At 40.2% G+C, this 24,998-nt stretch overlaps 1 long non-coding RNA gene across 2 annotated transcripts; it reads left to right on the top strand.

Annotated features, from left to right (window-relative positions):
• Positions 1-4,996: 4,996 nt before the first annotated feature.
• Positions 4,997-24,612, top strand: LOC143134592 (uncharacterized). Of its 2 annotated transcripts, none has more exons than XR_012988691.1 (6): positions 4,997-5,097; positions 18,766-19,071; positions 21,396-21,668; positions 22,194-22,310; positions 23,456-23,534; positions 23,963-24,612. It is a non-coding gene; the product is annotated as an uncharacterized LOC143134592 (long non-coding RNA). The 2 variants fall into 2 exon arrangements; XR_012988692.1 differs by having other exon boundaries at positions 22,194-22,314.
• Positions 24,613-24,998: the final 386 nt, after the last annotated feature.

The raw sequence follows: 24,998 nt of genomic DNA, 5'->3' as shown, positions 1-24,998 counted from the left end.
TACTTTCCGTTTTTTTGACACATCCGGGCATTTTTAGGTGAAACTATACCCGGAAATATTTGAATGGGGGTCTATGAGAATTTCAGTGCATTACATTTTTGAACTTTACCCAAGTGTTATATATAGCTATTTATACCGATCTAATGCTATGGCCAGCCAGCAGACGAGTTATACAAACTCTCTTCCAAGTCCTGACTGGTGTCGCTATTTTATAGCGCATTTAACATGCAGAGTGCAACTAGCCTGGCTAGCGCCACCACTTCTCAATGAGACGTGGTCTGGGAACCAAACGTTAATTTTCTCGTATTTGAAAAAAATGCCCAGATCCGTTTATTGGGTGCCACAGATGTCTATCAAATGCGTCTGTGCATAGCTCATCATCGTGTTGCTTTCCCCCTTGTTCTGTGATTGGTCCCCTATCTCAGGCGAAAATTTGCTCCATGGTCTCCAGGCTGCCTTAGCAGCGTGAATCAAATCGCGCGCAAGGCAGCATGGGAACACCCAGGCTAGAGTGCAACCATGATAGCAGAGCATTTTGTGTTGATAATGTTTAAGCGGACATGCATTTTACATGAACCGGTGATTTCCGTGTGTTTTCGGCAAGATCTTTCTTTGTATTCTGTCTCACTGTGGGCTTATGAAAATGTGAATCTCCCGGCACTCGAGGGGCAGAGGCAGAGCAAAGCGCTGTTAACAAGTAGGCAGAGTCTTGTTGAATATTCACAGATTTTATGCGAATATCACAAGCATGGGCGTCGGAGCCATTATATGTCCCACCCACTTTTTAAAATTGTTAGTTTGGACCCCCCCACTTTTGCCGTGCGAAATACCAGTGCTGTTTTCAGCATCTGTTTAGTGCTGCATTGTCATTTTCATTGGATTCTCCCATTTGCGTAAATCGCTTTTTTTTTTTTGTTGTTACACACATTCTCCCATTCTGCTTCTGTCACACACACAGCGACAAATCCCCCGCAGTGTTGAAGAGATAAGTCGTCTCCCTCACTTTTGATAAGGAAAAAAGCCTTATAGGTAGCCTACGCCAAATAAATAATAACCTATAGGTTTACGCTAGGCTATGTAAAACTCCCCATTAACAGCATCACGTCACTAACCACAGCTAAGACTGCACAATCTCGTATTCACTCTGTTGGATATCTGAAGCCAGTTTGTCTACTTAGATACTGTAAATCCTCAAATTATGGCCGGGGTCTTAAGACAAAGTACAGGCCTTTTAGGGGCAGGATTGTATTCGAGACAGCCCTTTATTTCTAATGCGAGTTTTATTTTGAGACATGCATTTCTTGGAGCGGCATACTGGTAGGCCTTCAAAAGCATGACATTTTCGGTTTAGTTTGATATTTAATTTACTTTTGGGCTGTTTGATTATATTGTTAAATGTTGGGACTGATGGGCACTGAAATCTGGGGAGGCATTTGATGATCACTATGTTCCATGTAGTTGAAAGAGTGTCGGGATTTCAAACAAACCATCCGCTTTCATGGGTTCATTGAACGTCCGCGGTGCTGTAATGGAGACCTTATTGCGTAGCCAAGTAGCCTATTGAGTTATTTTTAAATTATGCATGATTTACTTTTTATTAATTTCGTAGGCTGGAATGCCTCGAGTCGCGGCAACAATTGTGTTTAAATGTAGTAGCGTGTTTCAGACTCTGGCAAGGCGGCAAGCAACTGAGCTTGAGAGCGACATGTTGGAGACCCAGCTGGAAAGTCAGTGGCCGAATGCACGCAAGAGTTGTATACATAAGAAACCCCCAGAGTTTGGGGGTGCCAAAACGCGTAACTCCCTCTATCACGCGTAAATGACACATGGGGAGAAACCTGGCAGGGTTGTTTGTTTTGTTTTTTGACTTTACGCACTTGGGTTAATTCCCCTCTTAGTGTTTTGTTGTGCCTATACAGTGTTGGGAGTAACGCGTTATAAAAGTGGCATAATGTAGGCCTAATGGGCCTAATTTGCTGTAACATGGTAGGCTAATGTAAGGCATTACAAGAAAATTGGTAAATATTTTACTCAGGAGTCGGGACAAACTTCAGTAACGCGTGTTAATGCATTTTAACCCAAAATTAAGTGTTATTTTGTTTTTATAAGCATATACAAATTCGCCAACAACATCGCGAGATCAACAGAGGAGAAAAAATCTGTGTAAATTGTAGAATGTTATCTCCTGTCAGGCCTAGGCTAGGCTACTTTCAAGATGATTGTGGTTGCAGCAAGTCGGACTCTACATTTGCGACATGGACATAAAGGCCTGCTTGAGCATATGAAGGCAGAACATTCATTCATATCACAGAGGGTAGGCCTCTGACTCTGGGTGGATTCGGTGGAATGCCGCCTAGATTAAAAAAGTTAAAGCAGATAGGTTACACACCTTCCAAAATCGCCTGTTTTCCGTTGTATGTTGACAGCTGCTGGACTGGACAGTGGAAGAAAACGATTTTTTTTAAACTCTCAATTACTGTAACTGTGTGTCACCCTGGCGTTCGTTAGGAACCTACCACTGGAGGAGGGACCGCTCATAAACTCTCCTTAAAGGAATTATCCGGAGTAAAATGCACTTTAGATCAATTTACGGATGATTGGGAGTACATACGTTGAGTTGACATCAAAATCATGTCATTCGGATGTGTTTTTCGTCGCCGTTTAAAAAAAAAAAAAAAACATAGTCCAGTATTTCTTTTGCAATTTAAATGAAGTTGTATGGACTGGACTATGTTTTTTTTTTTTTTAAAGGGCGACGCAATTGTGAATTTCCAGAGCACACTTGGCAATCGACTCCTACGGACTTTCCCCTAAAGATGGCAGCAAAGATGGCAACATTTCCGGAAAGGTACTGGCTTGATGAAATTCATTTTGGACTCTCTATCCAACCACATAAAGACCTCGGGATACTTTGGTTTGGCTTTAGGGAGCTTCTACTCACTACCACGTAAGTGTAATGTTGTTTGGAACTGTAGAAGAGGTATAAAAATAGCGTTTTGTAGCGCCGAAATAATATGCCCTTTTCACTTCCACGCTAACGAGTTTTGACTAAAAACGGTAAAATCGAACTTTCTCAAAACACATCCGAATGACATGATTTTGATGTCAACTCAACGTATGTACTCCCAATCATCCGTAAATTGATCTAAAGTGCATTTTACTCCGGATAATTCCTTTAATTGTTGCAAATACATAGCCTGGGAAAAACCCAGACGTACTTCCGGCAAATTCGAGATTCACTCTGAAAGTCCGTCTGGCCAAGAACCCATTCTAGCCCATTTCCAATTTTGCTAGATCGAGGCACCAATCAGAATCCTTTAGGCGGGCTTTACACGATGACGATAGCGCACCCTGTTGAAGAAGCCGGGGTTTTTAAAAAAAAACATCAACCATGACAGCTGCTGCTTGTTTGAAGCTGATATTACGTTGGTTTAAGACAGGGAGTTAGAAGTTTCTTAACTGCTTCCTTATGTTGGAATATGCAACATTACAAACATGTATGTAAAGGGATACCTATGTGATATCTGCAACAGTGGTAGGCTACTGAAAACGGTTTGATATTCTGTTCATTTATAGGACTATAGCTGGACACGTAGCCGACAAAAAACACATAGGCTACTTTTGAATTGGTGTGCTATGCAAGCATAACTCGAATGCTACACTTCAGTGTTTGCCTTGAAACAATTCCGGCATAATTGCTTTGAACGTTTCAGTCTCTCGTCCCCCATTCCTGCTATGTCCCGGTCAGCCAGAAAGGACGAATGAAACAAAATGCTCGTTTGATCGTGAACGGTTTTGTTCAGAGCTGAAAATGCAATTGTGTTTGACAGAGGGCAGATGTAAATTGCTAGTGACAAAATATTAGCTTTCAGTGTGGCACGATGTCTTTGTAAATTAGCCTACGTTTAATTAAAAAGTGGTTAATTCTTCCTGCTTCTCCCTACAACCAGACAGTGTTGCAAATTGTGTGTTTCTGTCACTCTGTCTCTTTCGTTGCTCTGATTGGTTTTTGGCCTCTCCTATTGCGTCCGAGGCATTTTGATCGGCGTCCGTTTGGGAACGCCCTTTGGAAATGGGCTGTGAACGAACCTTCCCCAGACCCACTCTCAGTTACGACTGAGAAGGGTCTGGTTTTAACCGGGCTAGCAAATACATAGACTAGATATAGCTGCGACTTCCGAACAGTTTTTGTGAGTGCTACTTTGTTAATATTTGGGGAAACTGCAAGTAAGGGGCTGCAACTGTTCTACATGTAGGCTGCTAAATGCTGCAAGGGCGCAGCAAATGAACTTCAGAAACAATATATTTAAGCTCACGACATTCAGACTGGCACAAAAAGTTAACGGCCCACCGGGAATCCTCCCGAAGCTCCCGATAGCCACTCCGGGGTTGCATTCAAAGCATTAAATAACTTAATTTAACAGATATTGCAACTGCATGGTTAACTATACCATGAGGTTAATAAAGCTGGTTCTGAATTAGTCATTGAATGAATAGCTTTTTTTTTGTTATATAGAAGTATCTAAATAACCTGTTAAAATGTACCAGAATTCAGGAAATTGCATCTAAATCCAACCCCCCCCCCCCCCCCGCTAAAATGTCCCACCCACTTTCAGAATGCCTCCGACGCCCATGATCACAAGTTAAACTGCTCACCATCTAAACTGGAACACCGGGTCCCACAGCCTCCCATCGGGATTTCTCTCTTCTGATTGACTGGAGCCACAAACCCCTTCTTTTCCCTTCCCTTTCCCTTTTTGTGGCAACATACTAAACCGCAAATCCTTATTTTTTTTTTGTTGTTGTTGCAAAATACAACACAACAGCTTTTAGGCATGGTGCCTGCTCATTGAAGTAGCCTACTGTTCTGTCAACAGTAGTAGCAAAGTGCCTACTTCCTTCACCTAAAAAAGGGCGTGGACGTTCTGGGACTCATTAACATATCGCTGGTGACAAAGACGCTGTACTCATGTATGCTTCAGCATCTGAGGAAAGATCATTCTAAACTACGAGGATGTGAAAGAAGGGGGAATCTTCATCACAAAAATATGTGGAAAAGCTGGAATGTTACCTATTTGTTGTTGTTTCTCATTGTGGGTAAGTCAACATGACTTTTGTAGGATTTATGCTTTGATGACACACAAAACTGTTCTGGTAAGGTTGCAACTTAATAGTGTGGTAAAAAATAAGTATTAGGCTACTCCACAAAGAGGCAAAAAGTATCTCACATGCAAACCGACCATACGGCAGAGTACAGAGCTCTATTCACAACACCGGAGACAGGTTACAAGCATGCTAGGCGAGCATGAGAGCAACAAGTCTGTTGTAAACAAAGTCTTACCATTACTTATAGGATTACATAAAAAGAAAGAAAAAGAGCTTCGTGATAAGAGATAAGCTGTTTTCACTTCAGACTCCCTAAGTAAGGTCGACCTTGGAGGTCACAGATAAGAAAAATTCTAAATAACTGAGATCATCCTTTTAATGTCTACCTTTCTTTAAAGTGTTACCAGTTAAACAACAACACAGTAGTCATTAAAATGCTAATTACTGAAAATTTCTGTACAATACAAGGTTATTTTGTGATTATTGACTATATGAAGTGTAGGCATAGGCTACTTGAATATTTGTTCTTTTCCATGAATCAAACCTGTTGATGCGATCACTTACTTTTCAAATATACCCACTCACTTACAAACATTGCCCAAATACAGTAGCCTAAAGTCTATAGTCACTGAATGAATAGTCATAACATTAGGCTACAATGGCATTATTCTGATTCAGCAACAGCCATTTGTGACTTTTTGTTTACAGAGGTTACAGACAGTATTTTTCCATAATATTCTGACCGTTGAGTGTGTGACGACGTTGCTAGGACTATTTGTTAAGCAAATATCATCACCTTTCTGCTCTGCCACCATCTGCTCCATTGCGCTATTCACAATTAGTCCTTTGGCCAAAGACCCAAAATATAGCATACCGGTACCATCTGGGTGGGCAAATTCTAGTTGTGATTTTTTTATACCTACACATCCCTAGTTTATGTTTTGATATGATAGACCTCTGAGATTGGTAGCTTTTTAGTGGTTATCACCTAATGAAGTAAACCACCCTCTAAGTTAATATAAATCGCATTTTAGACGCCTGGTGCATATCCTGGTTGAAGCCATGGTTAAGACACTTGTCAGTGTTGTATAATATTGTGTTTGGTATCATCTTACAGAGTACATCCTAAGCTGTCATTTAAGCACATTGGTGAAGCCCTCTGACAAACACAGAGCAAATGAGCTCTTTGAACCATCAAAAACACAACATTTTCCACAATTTCCACCTAAACTATACACTTTCTTTATGCCCTGTGGCATCAGAGAATATTACAGATACAAAAGACAGAAACTGAAATACTCTCTGGACTCCAAGGATTCTGGAAATGTATGCTTTACCCATACTACTTCATTGTTGGATGTGATTTCAGGACTAAACTAAGAAGGATGACTTTGGCCAAAATTCCGCTCATGGAACTTCATTGGTTTGTTAGGTAGATGTGTAATTGTGTTTCTATTGTCATGCCAAGTGTACATGAGTGTAAATGTAACATTTTGGCTACAGCTACATCAGGTAGCCTATGTAAAGTAGCTGGGTCATCCTTAGCATGGAAAAAAAGTTGTGCACACACAAATAGAACTATTGTTATTAAAATGTTCATTTAGGTCTATATTTTATTGTTTGTAACTGATCTGATTGAATTTGATGGATAATTACTCTTCACAATAATAAATATGGTGTACAACCATACAGAAACAACATTTTTCACATGGCAATATCATACATATTTTTAGGGCCCTATTTTCCAACCTGGCGCATGGCGGGAAACAGGTTATTATCCCTGCGCAAAGTTTATTCGTATTTTGCGCATCTCTTTTTTTGAGCAACATGCCCAGGGGTGTGGCAATTAACGACCTAAGGAAGGGTTCTGGTGCGTAAAAATCGCTATAGTACACTACCTAAAACACATTACGCCACTGACCAAGAGAAACCTGGTCAGAAGTCCATGGTGAGTTGTTTATATGTTATTTTAAGGGCACATTATCAACAGTGATATGGGCGGGTGCACAGCGCACCATGCTTCTCTCATCCACAAACACGCATCGGCGCACATCCATGCAAAACATTAGAAATTACACGATAACCATGGGAAACATAATTAGAATAAAGATATTACGAAATACATCTCACAATGAGTAGTTATTTACCATCATTTGCAAATTGGTAATGACGGAGAGGCAAATATGAGCTGAACAGCTAAAGACGTCATGAAATGTAGGCAACTCCTCTGCAGGATAAACGTAATTTGCACCGCTATCTGTTAAAGGGAATGACAGATGTCTGCCAAAACACACCCACTGATTAAGAAACCTAGGAACGTCTTGTTGCGCCATCCGCCCTACGTTTAATAACGAAAACACTCCCAATGTGGACTGGACATCCCACTAAATTTAAATAAGCTTTTCGCAAGTGACCATGTGTTTTAGACTGTCATGATAGGGCCATTAAAAGGGGATAAATGGACTCAAGGTTCCAACAAATTGTTATCAATGGTAGAGCAATGTGTATGCTCAGCTTGCCTTTAAAGGGACACCAGGCAACGTTTTCGTGTTAATTAATCATCTTCGTAAGTCGGTATATGTTTAAATGACTCATTACAGGGCAAATGAAGACTCTCTCGCCCGTCTCTACTGCCTGTAGGAAGAATATCCCACTTGCAAGTTCAGTGTATCGTACCCGCCGACCTGCAGTCTCACAAAGTCTCAGACATCGCGAGAAGCAGGATCAGTTTACATCCTGCATCCACAGCACAGAGGCAGGCTAACGAAATGCTAGCGATTGTTGCAAACGTGTGTATAATGGCAGAGCCGGCGAATAAGCAGCGAAAACCCTTGACGGAAGATGCAAAGAAAAGGAAAAGAGCTTCAGACCGAGCGAGGGCTCGTGCACGTATCGACACGTACAGATGCTAGGGGGAGTTTTGTAGAGAAAAAGCATCAGGCTTGCCTGGTATCCCTTTAAGAGCACAGCTCCTTACGTACATGCGTATGCGTGCCTGTGTGTGTGTGTTTATGTGTGTGCATTCGTGTGGGTGGGTGTTTGTGCATATGTGTGTGCTTGCCTGTGTGTGTGTGTGTGTGTCTGTGTTTTATGTAGTTTGTGGAGGACTGGTTCAGACATGTCACATCCATAACATGAAACCGTCAAATCCATAACGACACTTTTTACTACATAATGCCTTATGAAAATGTTCCTCTGTCGCATGCAAACTATTTGTTTATCAAGCACCGGCTTTGGAAATAACGATGTCCACAGACAAGGTAGAATATGTTGCATGATGAAAGTATATGTACTGTGCATCGGATGCAAGTCAAATTTGTGGTTTCTTATGTCTCATTCCATCGAACTACAGGTCCGCTACCCGATCTGGCAAACTTGCATAGTGCGGTTATAGCCGATAGAAGGTCGCAAAGCAACTGCAGAAGTGCCGTTCACCCTGTTAGTTGATGAACCATTGAAACGATTTTGGAAACATTATTTTAGGGTACAAAAAACTCTTTGGTGTTGCTTTAAAAAAAATCTGTAAGCTTGGCACATTTGGCAACATCCTCCTCCAATGCCTTCCTTTCTTTTTTTACCTGGCCTTTTCAGTCCCTCCTGGCCTCTTTATACCATCCATCTTCCCTGACGCTTATTGCTACAGTAAGGCCGGCCCAGCTATCGGTAGGCCAGGCCTATCTGAGAAAACTTTTTGGAAAAGACGGGCTGCGGTGTCAGGCATAGATTGCAGAACGTGAGTAGCCTACTTTAAGAGAAGATAGACTAACGTGACAAATGTCAATATGTTTTTCCTTGACCGGCCCAAAAGTGAAGCGGCCCACCAGGAATTTTCTTGATTACCCACCCCGGGCCTGCTTGGAATACTAGGCTTGCAATCCCCATCAATGAATCAGTGTGCCCTGTTCCCTGATGTCCTAGTGCCTAACACTGAATGTGCCAAAGTCGGGGCTGTGACATCATGTCTGTAAAACCTGACAAACGTTGTCGGGGTTTGTCCAACACACTGCCAAGCATACTTTCTCTATGGGGAAAGTTTAATCGGAATAAGCGCTGGGTTGGGTTTAATACAACACTTGGGTCACCCGGGAAAAATTGCATACAGACTGGATTCACGGATAAGGCGTAAATATCGCTTATGCGTTTAGCCGTAGATAAGGCCACCAACAATACTGTCTTAATTGAGAGCACTTTAAGACCCAACTGCTGTAATGACTCGAAGGTAGGGTGAGACAGAACATCCAAAACCATAGGTACAGTAGATCCCATGAAGGGGCCAGTGGTTTAGAAACCCCTATGACATTGCAGGGCAGACCTGCAGCTGTTAGATTCAGCCTTTCACGAGCCAAATCCAGGGGGCCAGGCGCTCTGGATATGGGTGAAATATCTCCCCGTTCGCTTGGGACAGCAGCTCCCTGCGGAGAGACAGTGGCCACGTTGGGGAGTGGAGTAACGGGGTTTCCCTGGCCAGCACAGGGCTATGAGGATGAGTAAGAGGCCCCGTTACCGTACCCTGTTTCTAGTCTCTAAAGCATGGATTGCCCCTGGATAATAAATCCGCACCCAAATTCAATACACCAGGGACGTGTGTGGCTTTCAGCGACAGGAGCCGCGTGCTGCTCCATAAAATCAGTTTGTGTGCCAACGTGTGCATATGAAGAGACCTCGGTGCCCCTTGCTTGTTGAAATAAGCCACCATCGTGGTGTTGTCTGTTCTGACCAGGACATGATGGTGTTGTCTGTTCTGACCAGGACATGATGCCCTCTCACAGGCAGAAAACGTCTGAGTGTGAGCCACACTGCCATAAGTTCTAAACAGTATATGTGCAAAGATTGCATGTGTGCATCCCACAGCCCATTTATCGACCTGTCCTTGGGAGTAGTTCCCCAGCCGCTTAACAAGGCATCCGTTGTCACCACTATCCTGTGTAGGACAGCGTCCATCGGGGTTCCCTCTGTGAGGAAGAGTGGGCGTTTCTAGATCCACAGCGCAGCAGGCTGCTGAGATTGCAACGCGGCCATGACGCGAGGGGTGCAATCCCAGAGATGCTCACATGTATAAGCGGCCAAGTGGTATGACTACCAAGGCTGACGCCATGAGACCCTGGAGTCTGAGGCAGACCCTGAATTTCACAGTGGCTCCCCAGTCGCACTCTGAATGAGACAGAGTTTAGAGACAGCCCTATAAAGGTGGTGATTTGACATGGGAGCAGAACGCTTTTCTCCCAATTTATTCTGAAACCCAGTAACATTAAGTGCTTCGTTAGGAGAGCCGTATGTTGCTGTGCTTCCTGACACGAGTCCGCGGCCACCAGCCAGTCGTCGGTAAAAGTAGTCAGACGTAAACCCTTTTCCAGGAGTGGGGCGATAGCCTCTTCGGTGACGTGAGGGCTGAGCGCAAGGCCAAATGGGAGGGCTCGTAGCCCACACCTCGAAAGGCAAACCTGAGGAACTTTCTGTGGTTGTCATTGATCTAAAGGTCCAAGGTCCAAATCACATATGCTGCTTTCATTAAAGTACATGGAACACCTCACTTGATCATCGCATGTCCATGCTTCAAGAGTCCATTGAAACGTTTAGGTAAATTATACATTCATTCATTCATTCATTCAACCTTTATTTATTCTCGGAGGGTCATTGAGGGAAGCCCTCATTTTCAATGAAGCCGAGATTACAGAAACACTACAGATAAAAAAAAGACAAAAGATGCCGGACGGAGCGGCGTAGTCGCCAGCGTTCCAGCGGCATCAAGACAAGCAAACACATTTACAAAATAACAATTGACGCACAAGACAAAAGAAGCCTGATGGAGCGGCGTAATCGCCAGCGTACCCGAGATACCTAACGGTAGACATACAAGACAGACAACAAACAAAAATGAACAAGTAATAAAATAAATAAATAAGAAATTAAAATAAAGAAAAGTCCGTGTTAACTTAGTCCAACTCTAGCTGTGTAATCGCTGGGGCAGAACTTCGGTAGATGAGATGGCGTGTAGTTGACACGACAGAGCCAGTTGGCCTACGCTCTGGTGAGACGCGCTCTTCAGACCATCGCAGTTGACAGGCACCAGGAAGATGAGTTGAGGAGTTGTACCTGAGTGAAGGGACACAGGGATACAGGAGGATAGCTCTACCATCCTCTGTTGTCGGCTTGATGACAGTGCGGCCGGATCCTCGATGGATGTAGCGTTTCCTGCGTAATATCCCCGTTGCCCGGCATAGGTCGAGCACATTTTCGCTGATAGGCGCGTTGAAAGATGACAACTGCAAAAGTTGTAGGGCAGTGTATCGTAGGGCCAACATCAGCAAGGCATGCTCACACTGACACAGTCCAAAGAGAGCTAGCTTCTATGCACAAGCTGCGTCCTTCTCCTGCGTTAGGCCAGCTGACAGTCCACCGACTAGATCAGCCACCGATGTCACAGCTGAGAGTCAACCGACTAACATCAGCCATTTAAGTTCATAGATTGAATGAGGAGTCTTACTCCCAACTGACAGTCAACCGACTGAAACAGCCACTGAGTCCGTATGCTGATGAGTTGGATAGTAGGCCTAGCCTAAATGTAGATAACGGTCTTTCCATGGAATGCCGTCTCAGGCAAAAACAGACAAAAAAACACCACGGAAAGGGGAAAAAAACGCAACAAAAACAACGAACGAGTTGATATGTTAACGAATAAAATATACAAATCAGAAAAATATGTAAATCAAGTTATGTAAATATTAGAAAATAATCAAACAAAAATAGGCCAAACGGAGCGGCGCATCTGGCCAGCGTCCCCGTTACTAGGCAACCTATACATGAACATTGACAAAGGATAGATAAAAATGTTGACATATTTTAGAAATTAGGGGGTAGGGTTACATTTTGTAGAATATAATAGAGTGTTTATCAAGCAAATCATAAGCTTTTGATATCAAATTAACCAGCAATAGCACAGAAAAGTTGTGATATTATCACTAGGTTGTCAGAATTGTAATAAAAACAAACTTTAGTGATCTGCGGATAGCGAAAACGCATATCAAACTTGGTTAAAAAAAATCACTTGTTGGCTATTCGCTCAAGAAGTAGTTGATATATTGCCAAAAAAACATGCTAGCAGAGGTGGGCGAAGTACTCAATTTCAGTACTTAAGTCAAAGTACAGATACTACTGGTCAAATGTTACTCCGATACAAGTAAAAGTTGCATATTCAAAATTGTACTTAAGTGAAAGTACTGAAGTACTTGATTTTAAAAATACTTAAGTATTAAAGTACAATTTGTTTACTTGTAACTTGTTACTTGTTTAATTGTAAAGTACAATTAAATTACATGTGTAAGGTTTAACACTTAAATGCATGCCCCTGACTAGCTTGTATAAGCTGCAGAATAAGGGATTATAGAATGTTACAGAATGAAGAAACCCAACTGAGAGAAAGAAAATGTTTATTTTCTATCAAACTGGCTTGACATGAAAGCAACATTCAAGCAACTTAACATCACAGGTCCAACAGTGGCTCATGGTTTCTGAGTTAAATCTAACCAACCATTTCAAGGAAACAAAATAGACTACATGGGTGCACAAATTCCCTTTCCACTTTGTGTTTACAGTATAGACAGCCAACCATTTTAAGTAAACTAAACAAGTCTACATGGGTGCACAAATTCACTTCCCATCACTTAAAATGGTTGCCTGTCTATACTGTAAACAAAACAAGAATACATGGGTCCACAAATTCACTCCCCATCACTGTGTATAGACAGCCAAAAGCAAAGCACGCATTTAAAACGATAGGAATCGTTCATCCGTTCAGTAAACTTAAACATTTTGTCGAGATACGGCCATGGGTGCGAGTACTCGACAGGGCATCCGCCTTCATCTCCGTCTCCGTCTACCTCCATCTTGCTGTCGATTTAGGAATAGAGAACGGTTAGACGTTGAACTTGGTTTTATAGCCTAGCGCACAGATGTGACGCAACCCTGATTAGTGATAGGCTGTCACCTGCGAACAAACCATCACATTTTAGAAGAGAGGGGAGGGGGGGACAGAGTTTCGATATAGGCTAGACCTAGTTTATTTAAAGTTAAAAGTAACGAGAGCCTTAACAGAAATGTAGTGAAGTTAAAAGTACGATTTTTGTCATTCAGATGTAGTGAAGTGAAAGTGAAAGTATTTTTTTAAAAATTAACTCAAGTGAAGTACAAATACTCAAAATCTGTACTTAAGTACAGTACTTAAGTAAATGTACTTCGTTACTGCCCACCTCTGCATGCTAGTGATGCAGGAGGTCTTATACCAGTCAGTTTGATACCAAACATAACCCTGTTGGAGCATAATTTAGTGCAGGGCTCTTCAATTGGCGGCCCGCGGGTGAGGTCATTTGTACTGGCCCTTTAAAAAAAATGTAATCTCTAGCAAGCGCATGAGCTGTTGTCCACTCTTGCATCTCTCACTCGCTTTAGTCCTGCAGCCACTGCACCTCAGCCCATTGAACAAGTTAGGCTACAATTCATTACATTTGTACATTTATAAGCTGAACGTAAGTGCCATAGTTTAGTTTCAACCTAAAATGGCACGTTGGAGTTTATCTACTAATATTTAACAGGTTGCACCACACAAATAGTTTCTGTCAACAATATCGCAAAAAAACATGGGCACAATTTCTGCAAAACTTGGTGGAAAGGTAAGAGCAGATCCGACTCAAAGGGAATTTCAAAGTATTTCTATATAGTAGCCTGGCTATTGCCGATGTCCTTCATTTCTTCACGTCTTACAACATAAACAAATGCAATTATAGACTAGCGAAGTCTGAAATGAGCCTGTCTAAAAGCCTCTTGGAAATCATGTGGCATGTTCCATTAAATGCGCACTCAATTGCGATTCGAAGCAAAAAGTATGATAGCCTAACGAAGGTAAATTGCATATTTGTAAATGGCGACGGCAAAACGTTAAAGTGAATCGTAGACTTTATAATAAAGAAAGTAAAGGAGATGATTTGCACCAACGTTCACCAAATAAAGGCCGTGGTTGTGTTTCTACAATATGTTGGCACAAAACGTAATTTCTGTTAGAAACCAAGTAGGCTAAACTTTTTCATTGCCATCGTGAACTATGACGATGCCCATGTTCAGTAGGCTATGTGTTTCATTTATTCAAGCAGTGACATTTGGTTTAATGCATACGGAAGCGTATTAGGGCCACATGAAGAGAAAATATTTTTGAAAATTCCGAGATAAAAGTCAAAATTTTCGAGATAAAAGTCAACATTTTCGAGAATCAAAGTCAAAATTTTCGAGAAACAAAGTCAGAAATAATTTCTGAGATTAAAGTCAGAATTTCTGAGTAAAAAAGTCAACATTTTCGAGATAAAAGTAACAAATTTTGAGATAAAAGTCAAAATTTTCGAGAAACAAAGTCAGAAATAATTTCTGAGATTAAAGTCAGAATTTCTGACTAAAGTCAGAATTTCTGACTTTAAAGTCAAAATTTCTGACTTTAATCTCAGAAATTATTTCTGACTTTGTTTCTCGAAAATTTTGACTTTTATCTCGAAAATTTTGACTTTTCTTCTCAGAAATTCTGACTTTTATCTCAGAAATTATTTCTGACTTTGTTTCTCAAAGATTTTGACTTTTATCTCAAAAATGTTGCCTTTTATCTCGAAAATTTTGACTTTTTTTCTCAGAAATTCTGACTTTAATCTCAGAAAATATTTCTGACTTTGTTTCTCGAAAATTTTGACTTTTAATATTCTCGAAAATTTTGACTTTTATCTCAGAATTTTCAAAAATATTTTCTCTTCATGTGGCCCTAATACGCTTCCGTAAATGCATGGGGTAACGTGAGGTGCGTCAGAAAAAAGATGGGCCTGTCCAGGCTCGGACTGGTAATCTGTACAACCGGGCAAATGCCCGGTGGGCCGGTCCACATGTGACCCAGGTGACCTCCGGGATTTTTTTTTTTTTTTTTTTAAGTTATTTAGCCTATTTGCGGCCCGTTATGTAGACCTAGGCCTAGCCTATAAATGCAGTTGCATCCATTTGGATTGGGGGGTGACAGGTCAATAATTTTGGCCTCTTCATGACAGGTTCAGTGTGTGTTACGATCGCGCCCCCCTGCCCCACCCCTCAAGTGGATTTGTCCAAGCAGCCGCTTGGTTTGTGGGGAAATATAGCCTACGAGTCCATGCACGGTAGCCTAGGCTATACAAGTGCCCTCCGCTGGTTGGTGTTCACATCATCGCAGTTTAACCGTAAACAGCAATCAGAGGTGTCTAGTTTTATTCCATAAATATATTGTTTTTATAGACGTTAGTTGCACGCTAAGAGCTTCCATTTACTGCACCATGTAGGCTACTGTAGTGCGGTTTGTCTGTCAACATAAAAAAAAACTCAGAGTAGCCTACAATTTTCGCACAACTTGGTGGAAAAGTGTAGCACAGGTTAAAGAAAACCTATTCATGTTTGGACTCAAAAGGAACTTCAAAGTATTTCCCATATAGTAGCCTTTTAGCTCACAACGACAGTGAAAGTGAAACTTGGAAAGTGTAAGTCTCTCCACCGAGTGTTACATTAGATGCACAATCAATCGCGAGTCGATGCACGTAAAAAGTAGGCTATTAACTGGTAGGTTAGTAACGAAGGTAGCCTAATTTTGCAAAATGTGATGACGGCACACAAACTTGGGCAAAAACATTTAGTATACACTTTTGGTGATAGCCTACAGTTAATGTGAATTGCTGACTAACCAAAGTAAAGGAGAAGATTTGCACCAAATAGGCCTAAAGGCTGTGGTTGTGTTTCTACAACATGTTGGCACAAATCGTAATTGTCAACTATGACGATCTCCATGCATGTTTAGTAGCCTATATTTTTCATTCAGTCAAGCAGTGACATGTGGTTATGGGTAACATGAAGTGAGACAGACAGAAGATGAGCCTGTCTTTAGTAGCCTATCCCTGAATCCTGTCCCTCTCAAATCACTTTAAAATGGTGTGATTAGCAACCAGAATAAAAAAAAAAATCCCGGAGAGACCCCGCCGGACCCCCGTGTTATTGTGATTATAATAACCTATAGGTCCAAATCTAAATGTTTGGGTTCAGTTTATGAAGTGTTGCTACAGCATGATACTGTGTGTTTGTTATTTATGGGGGGGAATCGGGGGGATTTTGGTATCGGTGGGCTTGTGTGTATGTGTGTGTGTGTGTGGGGGGGGGGGGGTCGTCGGTCCAGTAGTGGGCCGGTCCAGGAGAAAATTGCCAGGGCCGAATTTTGTTCCCAGTCCGACCCTGGGCCTGTCCCTCTCAAAACATGTTAAAATAGCGTGATTAGCAACCAGAAAATAAAAAAAATCCCGGGGGAGACACCCCCGGACCCCCGTGTTATTATTATTAGGCTATTATGACTGGCCTGCCCCCAGTGCTAAAAAAATCTAGGGGTCACGGTCATCTCAAAAATGGTGGGAACGTCAAATGTAACAAGTAGGCCTATTCATGGGTTTCATCAGGTCCCTTTCCACAGGTGTATAAAATCAAGCACCTTGATTATCAATGCAGGCTGCATGGTGCTTTGATACACCTGTGGAAAGGGACCTGATGAAACCCATGAATAAGTCAGAAGAGCTACATATGTGACTGATTACACATTTAATTCACCTGAACAGTGTTTGAATCCTGTTTGTACTCACTGGAAATCTTGGACCTAGCAGTTACTGTGCAAAGCACAGATTCCATTTGTGTTATCTGTTATCACAGATTTCATTCCATATTAGCCACCATCAACCAGCCAATGATGTTGTTATGCATGTACAAAATACAACATTTGAACACCCATATTGCTGCTGTTGTAATTCATTGTATACAGCTGTTAATGTGATTACTCATATTTCAAGCCGCATTTCTCCGGCCCCTCAGTTGTGATGCTTTTCATGAACTGGCCCCCATTACAAACTAATTGAATAGCCCTGATTTAGTGTATAGGCCTACAGAATGACAACATAGATTTTAAAGTGTCGCGAAAATGTCAGTTCGAACGAAAGCACTAAATATGTCAAAACTATTTGACCACACCATTTCCCAGAGTGCCACCGTGCTTTTTATGAACCATCAGGGTCCCCTTGAGGCATCTAGCATAGTGGCTTGCTTTCATACCAAAATTCTCACAGGACTTTATTTTGTGCAAGATGCTGCTGGAGTATACTCCCTAACATGGTTATAAACGTATGACCTTACTTACCATTTAAACTTATACACTTAGCTAGATTACATATGGGTGCCTGATGTAGCTGTAGCCAAAATGTTACATTTACACTCATGTATTTACACTTGGCATGACAATAGAAACACAATTACACATCTACCTAACAAAGCAATGAAGTTCCATGAGCGGAATTTTGGCCAAAGTCATCCTTCTTAGTTTAGTCCTGAAATCACATCCAACAATGAAGTAGTATGGGTAAAGCATACATTTCCAGAATCCTTGGAGTCCAGAGAGTATTTCAGTTTCTGTCTTTTGTATCTGTAATATTCTCTGATGCCACAGGGCATAAAGAAAGTGTATAGTTTAGGCGGAAATTTTGGAAAATGTTGTGTTTTTGATGGTTCAAAGAGCTCCAGTGACTTCTGTGTTTGTCAGAGGGCTTCACCAATGTGCTTAAATGACAGCTTAGGATGTACTCTTTAAGATGATACCACATAACCACATTTAAGATGATAACACAATATTATACAACACTGACAAGTGTCTTAACCATGGCTTCAACCAGAATATGCACCAGGCGTCTAAAATGCGATTTATATTAGAGGGTGGTTTACTTCATTAGGTGATAACCACTAAAAAGCTACCAATCTCAGAGGTCTATCATATCAAAACATAAACTAGGGATGTGTAGGTATAAAAAAATCACAACTAGAATTTGCCCACCCAGATGGTACCGGTATCTGGTCTGGCCCATGGACTAAATGGAGCAATTGAACGTTTAGCTCATAGCCTAGTCCTTGCTTGGTGCGGTATGCTATATAAAGTGAAATGTAATTACCCTTTTTGTTCAAAATGAAGCCGACAGTTTAGACATGTGGGACTATGTGGGCGAATTTCACTCTCATTACAAATAGGCATGGTAATCGCTAAATTAACACTACAGATAACTCACCCGAGACATTTCCCTTCTTGCTAAACCATAGTAAACAGTTCTAATAACTTATTTACGCATTTCCTGTATTTGTTTTCCGAGCTAATCTCATGAACACTCTTTTTTGGGAGGTTAAAGTCGGGTCCTCCGAGTTTACTGTACGAAAAGCATGAAGGCGCTATTAGTATTGAACACCATGAAAACCGTACTTCAAGAACAAAATGGAAATACCATTTGCACAGTAGGACTCCAGACCACTCTAAGCACATGTTGTGTCAACAAAAAACTGTTTACAATAACCTGCATGGAAATTATTTTGGAGAATATAAAAGCACAATTTAATTCTTAAGTCTCTATACTGAATTAGCCTACTCTCTTTTTCATGTATTTTTGGCATTGTATAGCCTAGGAATAATCTAAGTGTTGATGCAGAATGTTTGACAATACATTTATTTATGTTTTTTCTCTAGTTGTTTTTGTTGCCTTCAGCTCAGATGTAATAAACATGATGCTAGTTTATTAATACATATTTTGTTTCCCTGCTTAGAATTCTGTTCTTCTGAAAATCAAATTAAACAAAGATGGACCTCGCAAGTCATACTTCAGGGAAGATCTATTACATTTCCAGTACAGATATTTAAAATAGGCAATTTGAAGTATGGAGTAAAAACCATAGCATATCTCATTAATGGCCAAGTTTCAATTGTGGGTGGTTTTACAAATCATCTGCACTGGAACAATCAGACTGGATACTTCTTTCTTCATAACTTAAGGACAAGTGACTCAGGCAAATATGTCATAGAGAACTCTGAGGATTCCAGAAGTCAGCATTATTTTCAGCTAACTGTGTATGGTAAGTTGTATACTTTTATTCTTTCATAATTCTGTGGTAACACTGATGAAATAATCTTAAATTGTACAAGCCAAGTCTTATAAAACCAATTTAAAAGGTTTATGATAAAGAGCTTGTTTTAACCTTCTGGTTAATATCATTAACTAAGTTAATAAATTAACTGTGTTGTGTTCTGAATATGAGGGGATGGTTTACTTTATTAAGTTACAGACTGTCTTTGAATAGGCTATGCAACAGAGGAAGACTCTGACAGGAAGAAAAAAGTGTGCCAAATTTGTGGCAGAACCGAGGGAACAGGAGGGAACAGTACATAAAACTAGTGAAAATACAGTCGTGAAAAAGTTAGGACACCCATTCCAAAGTTATGGGTGTCTTTTGTGAATGAATAATGTATTGTAAATAAATAAATGTTCTTCCTTAAAATACAGGGGGCATAAGTAAGGACACCCCTTAAATTCCCATATAGAGGCAGGAAGATTTTTATTTTTAAAGGCCTGTTATTTCATTGATCCAGGATACTATGCATCCTGATAAATTTCCCTTGGCTTTTGGAATTAAAATTGCCCCACATCATCACATACCCTTCACCATACAAAGAGTTTGGCATGGGGTACTTTCCATAAGATCATCTCTCAATGCAAATCAAATCAGCTATTAGGTTAACTGAAATAAAGCCATGCCAATATGTGTGTGGAATTAAAATAGCCCCACATTGTCACATACCCTTATACCTAGAGATTGGAGGGTATACATCAGTTCCATCTTGTCCATCTGTCTGTTCACATACCTTAAAAGTACTGGTCTGGATCATCATTTTACAGCTTGAACACACTGCCTGCATGATCGCAGTGTTGATTTTTATTTTGCCGCCTATGTTAACAGGTTAAAGCTGCCATACTGCCTCCATCATACTGTACATGTGTGTCTCAGGTGTGGTTTGAACTGCGCTATAACCACAACCCAGCTAGAAAATAAAAAGGTGCCTTTTGTCCGCTTAAAGCGAATGGTTCTGGGCAGAAATACATTGAAAAGACCAGTCGATAGTCTGAATGTGTGCTAAAAAGGGGAAAGTGGAGGCTAGATGTGTTCTATTAAGTAGCAGAAAATGAATGAAGGCTATTGTTACATTCTGTCATAAGTTAACATTAGGTGAAAGATAGGCCTAGTTTTCTATACTTTCTTTCTTTCTATGGCAACCGTGGGTAAACAAAATGATGACTGATTTCTGGTAACAACTCTTTGTTGTCAAACAACTTTTTGGTCTTCATTTTTAGCTCATTAATGTTACTCATTGTGGATTTTGGGCTATTATCAAAGGCAAACTGGATTTAGAAAGATAGTAGCTCTTAGACGTTCTTGGTGTGAACACACAAACAGAACTGCAACTTGGCAGCTATGCAACACAGGCATTTTGCAAACATGTAAGAGGCCATTTGTTCTCGTTGTTAAGGCGAAGGGTCGCCTTATCTCGGTTCCTCTGTATAACCATCCAGATCATGCTGGAAATTGGCTTCTCCTTGGTTAGTATTCTCCTTGGTTAGTATTATGTGTTTAGGAAGAAGGTCTGCAGTTGCCTGACTGCTCTTGTTGTCATTGTAACATTTTTGTGAAGTATTTTAGCGGTTGTGGTACACCCTGATGTGTTATAATACAAGGTTGTTGGGTATAATTACTTGCATATGGCGTGGTGAAGTTTGGCCATTGTGACTATCCCCAACAAATAGGACATGGAAACAAACACAAAAGGCATCACGGGACATAAAATGGTATGTGGTAGTATGATATAATCTGATCTATATAACATTATAAATGGTGAGAGCATAGGCATAGTATGGTGTGTATGTTTAATTAAACAGCATATAGCCTGCAATTGTATGTTTAGTTGCTGAAACACAGGGTACGAGATGTAACAGCTGAATGTTTGAATTTTAAGAAAGTGCGGACATTCTATCTGCCTCACAAAAGTGCTTTTGTTAGAAGCGTCCTTTTGATTTGGTGATTTTTGGTTGGTATGATGACACCATACACTGTATCTTGAAGAAGATGGAAGATGGTTAATGATTTCAGACACTTTAGTTTTTTTTCTAAAGTCAGATTTCTTGTGCACTAAGGTGTTAAGAATTACATTCAAAGAAGAATGAATGCTATAAACATATACATTATATAAATGATATGCATCTGAGAATAAATCCAGCTAAATATTTCATGCCTCTTGTCAAAATTGAGCTGTCTTTCTAAATCTGTCAACATCTCTTAGACCATAACATCGTAATCCATGCTGATACATTTCTCATGACAGAAACCTTCACTTTATCTTTTTCCAGAGGAAGTTTCCCAACCTCAGGTGTCACTGGATGATGAAAGCTCCTGTATGTGGCGGTGCTCTGTGGAGAATGGCAAAAATGTGACTTTGGCCTGGTATAAAGATAATGTGCTCCTGAACCAGACCAGTAACCCTGACAACAACATCAGTCTCAGTCTTCATCTTAAAATTGAAGATTCTTCCACTTATGACTGTGTGGCTGCCAACCCTGCCATTAATCAGACAACACACCTATCTCATAGTGATACACAACAACACTGTCTCAAATCTACAGGTATGACAGCAAAAAGCTCTGAAGTAAATTGGATGAAAATATCTACCGTACAATGATCATTTTTATCTGGACTTTTATCTAGATTCCACTAATCACTTTTAAGGCTCTTTGCAACCACACTTTCAGATCTGCGTTTTTAAAAATTGTTCTTAAAGCCCAACAACAGTAAAATCCAAAGGGGGCAGAACATTGAGAATCAGGGCCCTGAGGCTCTGTAATGAGCTGCAGAGGAAATTAGTTTAGGTGTCCTCCTTTAAGTCCCTCCTGGTTTAGTTTGAGTTTGAACAGTGATTAACACAGTTATTTTAAAATAATAATAGTAGTAGCGTTATTATTATTATTATTATTATTATTATTAAATTTACTACTACTACTACTACTACTACTACTACAACTAACTACTACAGTTCTACTACTACTAGTCCACTGCAATATTCTTCATCTCAGCCTAATACTACATTATATGCAATGTGAACATTTATATAAAATGTCTTGATTACACTGAAAATATTTTTCTTTTGACAGATGCAGGACGAGAACACACTATAATAATCTCTGTGGTGGTTTTGAGTGTTATCGGTGTTATATTAGTTGGAGGAGTTTTTCTGTCTCTAAGGAAAAGGAGAAACGAATAATTACAAGGCAGGTAGCTACTTGTCCATTTTCCATGTTAGAAGAATGCATATAATGAAAACATTTTATTTTTTATAAAGTTATGAAGTTATCTCAAACTTTTTATTATATTATCTCTAAATTCTTATTGTGTCCTTACAAAATATTATTTTCTTTTTTATGGTAAATTCGAGAACACAAACTTTTGAGTTTGCTGTCAACCCCAGAGTTATATCAAAAGATACAGCTTCTCTTCTCTGTGCGTGCTATAACTCTAGCTCCCTTTTAGCTATAGGCTAGCTATAAGCTAACTGGTCTAACCCACTTCCAGTGATTTATGCTTAGCTATGCTAATGATGTAAGACTGGGTTGTTGTACAAGTGAAGGGTATGTATCCTCTTATCTAACTTTGGGGTAGATGGCAAATAAAAATATTTCCCAAAAAGTTGGTTTGTTCAAGGATTACCCATAAACATTTTCAACCATTTTAGATGGTCAAGCAACTTCTGTTCATGCATGAAACTTGCATTGTGTTGTTGCCTGCACGACCCAGCCCTGCACCTGACTGGCGAACTTGTAGCACTTTAGATTGGAAGGTGGGCGTGCTAGCAAGGGACCCATGGAACACATGAAACTTAGCCTTTGTTGCGAGGAGGGAGGTTTACATACTCAACAGCTACTGTATCAAACTACCATTATACATGTTTGTAGTAAAAACTATGGGGACCAAAAATAATTATATTTAGATAATACAGTTGTTAAGGACAGAGACTACCCAAATGTTTGGTTCATGGTTTCATAAAGTATGCAGTTACAGCCATGCATAAGTTTCTTGGATGTACTTCTAAACATCTACAACACAAAAATCCCATGACCTACTTCCTTAAAAGAAAATGAATGTCCTTATGTTTGCTCTGTTAACATAAGCCAGAGCAGAGCAGAAGTTGTTAGTAAATAAAGTTTACAGAATATGATCCACTTAACTGATCTTGGATAATAGCATGCAGCACTTCCCTTTGCTACACCCTAAAAAGCACATAGTCTATACTCTGTTGCTTTCATAAGTGCTCAAATGTTTCTTGTGTTTTCCACTTTCTTTCAGCTTGTGATACGGTGAAGAAATCAGTGGTATTTCTGACTACCTTCAGTATAACAATTGTCTGTTTACCTTATAGTTCAATCTGGAAATGAAGAACTACAAACTGAAGTTCAGTATACTCTGAGATATTGCACAGTGATAGAAGACTAAGGCAGGTCAGTATCACAAGACTCAGTGAGGATGACTGCTGTGTGTATGCGTGTGTTTCTGTGAGAGATTGTTACTGCCTCATTCTGAAGCATGTTGCTTTATTCATCTTCTCTTTAACCAGATGTACCTCCTAGGGTCAGGCTTAGAAGCATTTGATCTGTTCTCACCAGAGCTATGAGCGCTCAGAGCAGCAAGAGCACAGCTAGAAAGCCACAAGTCATTTCCTGTTCACAACAGAAAAGTCTGAGTGGTCACAGAAGATTGCGTGCATGGTGTGACAATAGAAGGCTCAAGGCTTGTGTGAAATGGTGTGACAGTAAATGGTGCCTTGTTCAAGGCTTGTAATGGCACAGTTGACAGCACTTCTTTTCTTTTTTGTGTTTCTGCCTCTTTACTCCTCATTCCCTCCCCTGCTGTCCTGTCCTCCTCCCAGGGACCACATACCAGAACTGGATACCGAAGGAGAAGAGCCACCATTAACCTCCATCTATGCCAAAATTCAACCCCATCCCCAGATACCCCATCATTTCTGCTATCTATCTATCTATCTATCTATCTATCTAGCTAGCTATCTAATGTGACGGGGAGTGGAAGAGCTGTCTTGATTCGCCTCTGAAAGAATGTTTACTTTGTACTGTGCACTATAGATATGCAATAGCAGCCATACATCTAGGTTACATCAAAAAGTGCTGGAGGGTCAGAAATCAGTTCAAATATATTATACAGTATTTGCAAAAGCACATTATTTGAAGGCTATTTTGTTCAATGCCTAGCGAGAGTGAGGGCCCCATTTTTACTGGACCTTATTTTTCAGAAGTAGAGAAGAGACTTTCTAAACCTGTATCTGTGACATATATTATTTTGTAAAAGTCTTTTTTATATTCATATGTATATTTGCACCTGACATTTCTGTACCCAACACAAGATTAAGTATTTTTCTGAAAAGGTGGTCATGCTCTATGAATGAAATAAACCACAAATATGGCTCTTAATGTGCTTATAGAACCTTGTTCATAGTATTAATTTATAAATATATTAAACATAGCAAGCTAAGTGGTATGTTGAACCTAAAGTGAAGCATATTCAAACTCAATAAATGGAGACAAACGTTTTTTGTCTTTAAGCTTTTAAATTTGAGTCTTCTTTATTTAAGTGCAAATTGTTCATGTTAAAATATGAATAAAATGGCAAGCAACAAAACAATTTACTTGACCAAAATATCATTCTGTTCCATTTACTGACATCACACAGTGGGAGGATGATTTTCTCATGTCTGAAAGTCCAGATATTAAAATGGATATAATTCAAACCTCCACCAGAGGTCAGATACAGCACATTGATTGCCTCTCAATCTTTTTTAACTAGAGGGAAGTGTCAGGCACAGTGCATTTTAAAGATAAAGATAACCTTTATTTGAAGACAATACAATAATTATGCTATTGTAAATCATGGATTCATTTACAGTATGT

This window comes from Alosa pseudoharengus, unplaced genomic scaffold, assembly GCF_046254945.1.
Source record: "Alosa pseudoharengus isolate Yale_2024_CS ecotype anadromous, Long Island Sound unplaced genomic scaffold, YU_APseudo_1.1 YU_APseudo_1.1_scf_2, whole genome shotgun sequence".
Classification (NCBI taxonomy): Eukaryota; Metazoa; Chordata; class Actinopteri; order Clupeiformes; family Clupeidae; genus Alosa; species Alosa pseudoharengus.
This window is presented reverse-complemented; position numbering and strand designations above follow the sequence as displayed.